The sequence below is a fragment of the Choloepus didactylus genome, chromosome 4, assembly GCF_015220235.1.
Source record: "Choloepus didactylus isolate mChoDid1 chromosome 4, mChoDid1.pri, whole genome shotgun sequence".
In the NCBI taxonomy this organism is placed as follows: domain Eukaryota; kingdom Metazoa; phylum Chordata; class Mammalia; order Pilosa; family Megalonychidae; genus Choloepus; species Choloepus didactylus.
In genome coordinates, this window is record NC_051310.1 from 170,550,587 (window position 1) to 170,556,412 (window position 5,826).

Genomic DNA, 5,826 nt, shown 5'->3' on the forward strand with positions numbered 1-5,826 from the left:
TGTCGGTGGAGGGAAAACGGGAAGTTAATGCTTAATGGGTGCAGAGTTTCTGTTTGGGGTGATGGTAAAGTTTTGGTAATGGAATAGTGATGATAGTGGGACAACGGTGTGGTAATTAACACCACTGAATTGTATACTTGAAAGCAGTTAAAATAGGAAATCTTATGTTACATATGTTACCACAATAAAAAAGTTTTTTAAAAAATAGATTACAAAATTATATATATATACACACACAGCTACATAAATAAAACATCCATAGAGAAATGTCAGAAAGAAATCTTCAAAATAGTAATTTTGAGAACTATCCTGAAGCCAAGATGAGTTCTGTATTTGATAGGGGAAGGCTAGTTTCTACTTTTTTTTGTATTTTCATTAAGAAACACACATTTCAAGCTTTTAATTAAATTAATATTTTTCCATACTGATTTTAATATATGTTCTTACCAGCAACACATTAATGAACGTATTAAGAGGCCTGGAGAATCAAAGACAGAATAATATCCATAAACGTCTGGAACATAGTGAGTTTTTGCAAATGATAGTTTTGCTATTTCTTTTACAATGAAAAATGTGTAGTTGTATAAAATGGACAAAAAGAACAAAGCATGCAGAGGCCCCAGCAAGGCATAATTGGCCCTTCCTCTCTGTCACCTGGGATTTGGCCTTTTGATTTATCCCTGCTGACTTAGAGGGGTCATTTATATTCATTTGAATTTCTCTTTCTCAAATTTTTGCTCAAATGGTCTCCAAAAACCAGCAGACCTGCAGATGTTGGTGTGGGGAGGCATTCAGAAACATTGACTGAGCGGAATATGGAGCAGAAAGACAGAGAAGAGGCCCTGCCTCCAAGGGGGAGACCCAAAGTGGTGAGATGGAAATGGCCACCGCACAGTCCAGTGACCGCTGTGGTGGTGCCGAGGAGGGAAGGTGAAGGCCTGGAAGGTGCCTAGAGCCTGAGGACACCTACCTAAGTTAGAATCAAATCAACAGTGCCAAGCTCTGGTTATGGATAAATGCAAGCATATGAAAGTATTTAACATATGCACCAAATTCAGGCAAGTGTTACCTCCAGGGAAAGGGGAAGAGAAGGGGAACTTCTGTTTTATAGCTAAAGACCCATTTCTTACTGAAATGATAAAAGGATTGCAAGTACATATCACACAATGTGATATTTATGGGGGAAAAATAATGTCCTGGTTGAGATATATACAAATATGGTGGGATCAAAGGCAGGGGTATTTGGGAAGTGTGGAGAAGTAGGGGAAGGGGGACCTGCAGGCTGAAAAGGTGTCGGCCAGCTGGAACTGTGGGCTGGCAGGTGGGGTGCAGGGACCTTTCCTGCCAGAGAGAATGAGGCCAGTGGGCATGGTAGGTGGGAGGCTGGGTAGGTGGGGGGCTAGCTCAGGATGGCCTTGTGTGCTCCCAAAGGACATTAAGCTTCATCCTGAGGGTGATGGGGAGTCCATCATCAGGGAACTGAACTGGGCTGTGACACGGTCAGTTTGCATGGGTCCTCCTTCAGTGTCCTGGAAGCCATGTGGTCGGTTCGCCCACGAGCCCATCCAGCAGCAGGCACTCAACCTCTAGAGGAGCATCAAACATACCTCACAGGCCATGGAGCACCAAGATTCAAGAAAGGCCCTTAGAGGCAGCAGTAATGGTGGAGAGCAGTTTCAGGAGAGGAAGGGCTGTGGTCAAGAGATCTTAGCAAATCGGGGCATTATTGAGATGGAAACAAGGGCCAGGAGGAGGCTATTTGTCATTTTGGGGGTGTCCAGCTCCCAATCCTAAGAGCACCCTCACTTCTCTGGAGAGATCCCCTCATCCCCACTTCCCTCAGAGAGAGCCAACAAGCCATATCCTTCTCACCTCACTCCCCTCCCCAGCTTGCTTGGCACAGGAATGTGCCTACTCCAAGCCGATTGGCCATTCTTGTCTCAGTGACTGACTTGAGGTCATTTTACAAAAGTAGGTGCAACAAGGCAGGCTGCAGCCTCATTGTCCTGGCCAGGCTGCTCTGACCTTCCTCGGACCCTCTAGAGCCCTTGATTCCTGGTCTCCCCAATTCCCCATCCATTCGGAGTCTTCTCAACCTTTGCACATTAAATTCCCCTTTGCTTAAATTAGCTAGAGCTGGTTTACAGCTGATGGACATGAACAGGCCTGAGTCAACCACTCATCTGAGAGTCAATGGAGTATCCTGCAAGAATCTCTTCACAATATGTCTTGTGCCTCATCCTTCCCCCATGACCTCCAACCAGATCTGTGTTTTCTCACCCTGGGCAACTGCAGCAGCTTTATAGCTGGGTTGCCTGACAGCTCTGCCTCCTCTGTGCTCCTAAGTACTGAGGTTGGACTTTTATCCTGTGAGTTCCCTGCTCAAGAACCCAGTGTGGCCCCCTCTTGCCTGAATGTCAAGTCCAGGCACCCATGGCCTTCTGTAATCTGGCTCCTCTCCTGCCATCTGACTGTAGAAGCCCTGCATCCTCCTTGAGGGGCTCCAAGTGGCCCCACCTTAGTGCCTTCTCATGCTGGAAAGCTTTGTCCCCTTCTAGTCTCTCCAAACCCTGGTAAGAGTTTGGGGCTGGGGATTGGCTTTCTGGATGTGGTTCAGTGCTCCCAGTAACTTGCCGTGAGTCGGGGCAATCACTCAGCCTCCCTGGGGGCTGCAGCCATCATCTATAAAAGACTGGGTTGGGTCAGGTGATCTCTGATCATTCTTCACAGTTTTGATTTGAGCCAATACTATGCAAAGGTCCCCATTCATCACACTTTCCTTTGTACAACCCTGGCCCTGGTAGAATATTTTCTGCCAGGCTCCCCTTTCTCTGCCTCTTTCCTTCCTCATTACAGCCCCGTGAGCCAGGTGGTCACGGTTGGCCTTGCACAGTAGAACCTCAGAAAAATGCGGAAACAGACATTCAGCCCCGGCTGCAAAGGCCGCAGAGCTCAGCCGTGGCACTAGCCACGTAGCCAAAACCCTGCCAGGTGCAGAATCTGGGCTCCTGTGACACCGCAGAACACAGGACGCTCCCCCTGGCGAGCTGCTGCCCATGCCACCACCCTGACCTGCTGCTCCAAGTCGCTTTTTACTTGTTGTGGGCACTTGGTTCCTCTCCCTGCAACCAAGCACTCTGCCAGTACAGACCTCCTGTGAGGTGGGACCCACTGGGCTGTCTCCCTAGCCCTGGGAATGTTCCTGCTTCTGGCCAGTGTTCTTGGTCTGCTGAGACCCATCCCAGGGCTTCAGTGCCAAGCTCTTGGGAATTACGATGCTGTACAACATGTCCTGCTTCCTGGGTATGTTTTGACCAATCTGAGTCCTCCCCCTAGGAATGTATATATATGCTTTTGTGGGTGAGGGTGGGTGGAGGTGATTGAGGGGTTGGCCTGTCCTGGGTACCACGCCTGTCACCTGTGAGCTTGGTGGCCCTCTCTCCTGCCATGTGGGCAGGACACACAGAGAAAGCCTCCAGCAAAGTCTACATTATTCAGGAAACTTGTAGAGGAGCTTCTCTGTCCTCAGCAGTAAGGAGCTCCAGTGCTCTTGCTCCAGGGTTTCTGTTACTTGTATCACAAACCATCCTCACCTACAATCTGCTTATGCTTCTGTATCTCCTAACTACTGGCATTTCTCCTCAGGACTAGTTATTTTTGAATGCAAAGTAAAAATGGGAATAACTTCATTGGCTTTTTTTTTTCTGATAATCAAACTAATAGAGAAAAGCATAAAGAAGAGCATAAAACCAATCTTGAATTATTATTAGTTTTTTATAGATGTGATAATGGTATTGAATATATATATGTTTAAAATATTCTTATCTTTTAGGGTTACATACTAAAACATTTAGGGATAAAAATTTTTTTTATTCATTTTTATTGAGATATATTCACATACCATGCAGTCATACAAAGCATACATTCAGTTGTTCACAGTACAATTATATAGTTGTGCATTCATCACCAAAATTAATTTTTGAACATTTTCATTACCACACACACAAAAATAATAAGAATAAAAATTAAAGTGAAAAAGAGCAATTAAAGTAAAAAAGAACACTGGGTGTTTTTTTGTTTGTTTGTTTGTTTGTTTTGCCCCCATTTTTCTACTCATCCATCCATACACTGGACAAAGGGGAGTGTGGTCCATATGGCTTTCCCAATCACATTGTCACCCCTCATAAGCTACATTTTTATACAATTGTCTTCAAGATCCATGGGTTCTGGGTTGTAGTTTGATAGTTTCAGGTATTTACTGCTGGCTATTCCAATTCATTAGAACCTGAAAAGGGTTGTCTATATTGTGCGTAAGAGTGTCCACCAGAGTGACCTCTTGGCTCCTTTTGGAATCTCTCTGCCAGTGAAGCTTATTTCATTTCCTTTCACTTCCCCCTTTTGGTCAAGAAGATGTTCTCCATCCCACGATGCTGGGTCTAGATTCCTCCCCTTGAGTCATATTCCACGTTGCCAGGGAGATTCACTCCCCTGGGTGTCAGATCCCATGTAGGGGGGAGGGCAGTGATTTCACCTGCTGAGTTTGCTTAGCTAGAGAGACAGGGCCACATCTGAGCAACAAAGAGGCGTTTGGGAAAAGGGTCTTAGGCACAATTATAGGGAGGCCTAGCCTCTCCTTTGCCACCACAGTCTTGCCAAGGACAAGAAAGGATAAAATTATAGGATATGATGTTGGCATTTGTCCCAAAATAAGATGCAGGAAAGGAAGTGGATGGAAGTACAAATGAAACAAAATTGCCCATGAGTCTATAAATGGAAGCGGTGATAAAGGGACTCATTCTAGTATTCTGCCAACTTTTGTTTGAAATTCTCCATAATAAATTTACAAAAAAAGAGAGAAACCTAGAACCCAACTACCCAGAGATAACCACTGTGGTGGATTGAATTGTGTACCCCAGTTTGAACATGTTCTTGGTCTTGGGTCTGCATTTTGATGGGTGTACATCCATTGTAAATAAGATTTCTTCAAAATGTTACTTCACTTAAGGTGTGGCCCAACAGAATCAGGTCAGGCTTTAATAAACAGAGTGAAAGTCAGATGGAAGAGAAATCACAGGGAAAAGCCAGAAGCTGGAAGTCAATGGAACCCAGAAGAGAAAGGAGAAGATGCTGCCATGTGCGTTGTTATGTGCTACGGAAAAATCAAGGAATCCCAATAACTGCTGGCCAGCCAAAAAATACCAACCCTGGGAGGTAGCAAGTCTTATAGCCTTTGAAACCATGAGCCAATAAATTTCTGTTGTTGAGTCAACCCATTGTATGGTATTTGTTTTAGCAGCCAGGGAACTAAAACAACCATGGTTAACATCTTGAGACATTTGTCACTCTTTTTTCACCATCCTGCACTGGGGAGGACGCAGACACATGCTCAGAGGCCGTCTCACAGCCCTGCCTAATCCGGCCGCCTTTTCTGCTGTGTGTGGATGTTTCAGTCTGTTTCCATTCTGCAGCCCAGGGGAGATGTGGGCTAATGAAAAGGCCTGACCACAACTTGAACCCAGAAACCAGGAACAAGCAGCCCCAACTGCTTATCAGGGCGGGAAGTTCCAGTGGCAGGGACCCTGCCCCGTGGAGTGCGTAAACACTCCACACTCCAACAGCACAGGGTCGCTCCTCTCCAACAGGAAGTGGGGTATGCAGAGCTGCCATCCACCAACCCAGACCCGAGCAGTTGGCTTCACCAGGACAATGGCCATGATGGACTCTCCTCCCCTGCTCTTTTGTATCCTTTGTGCTGTGTAAATCCTTTGTGGTCATTTGCCAAAAGTTCTGTTGTGCCTGAGCCTATGTTTCTGTGTCTCTACAAAA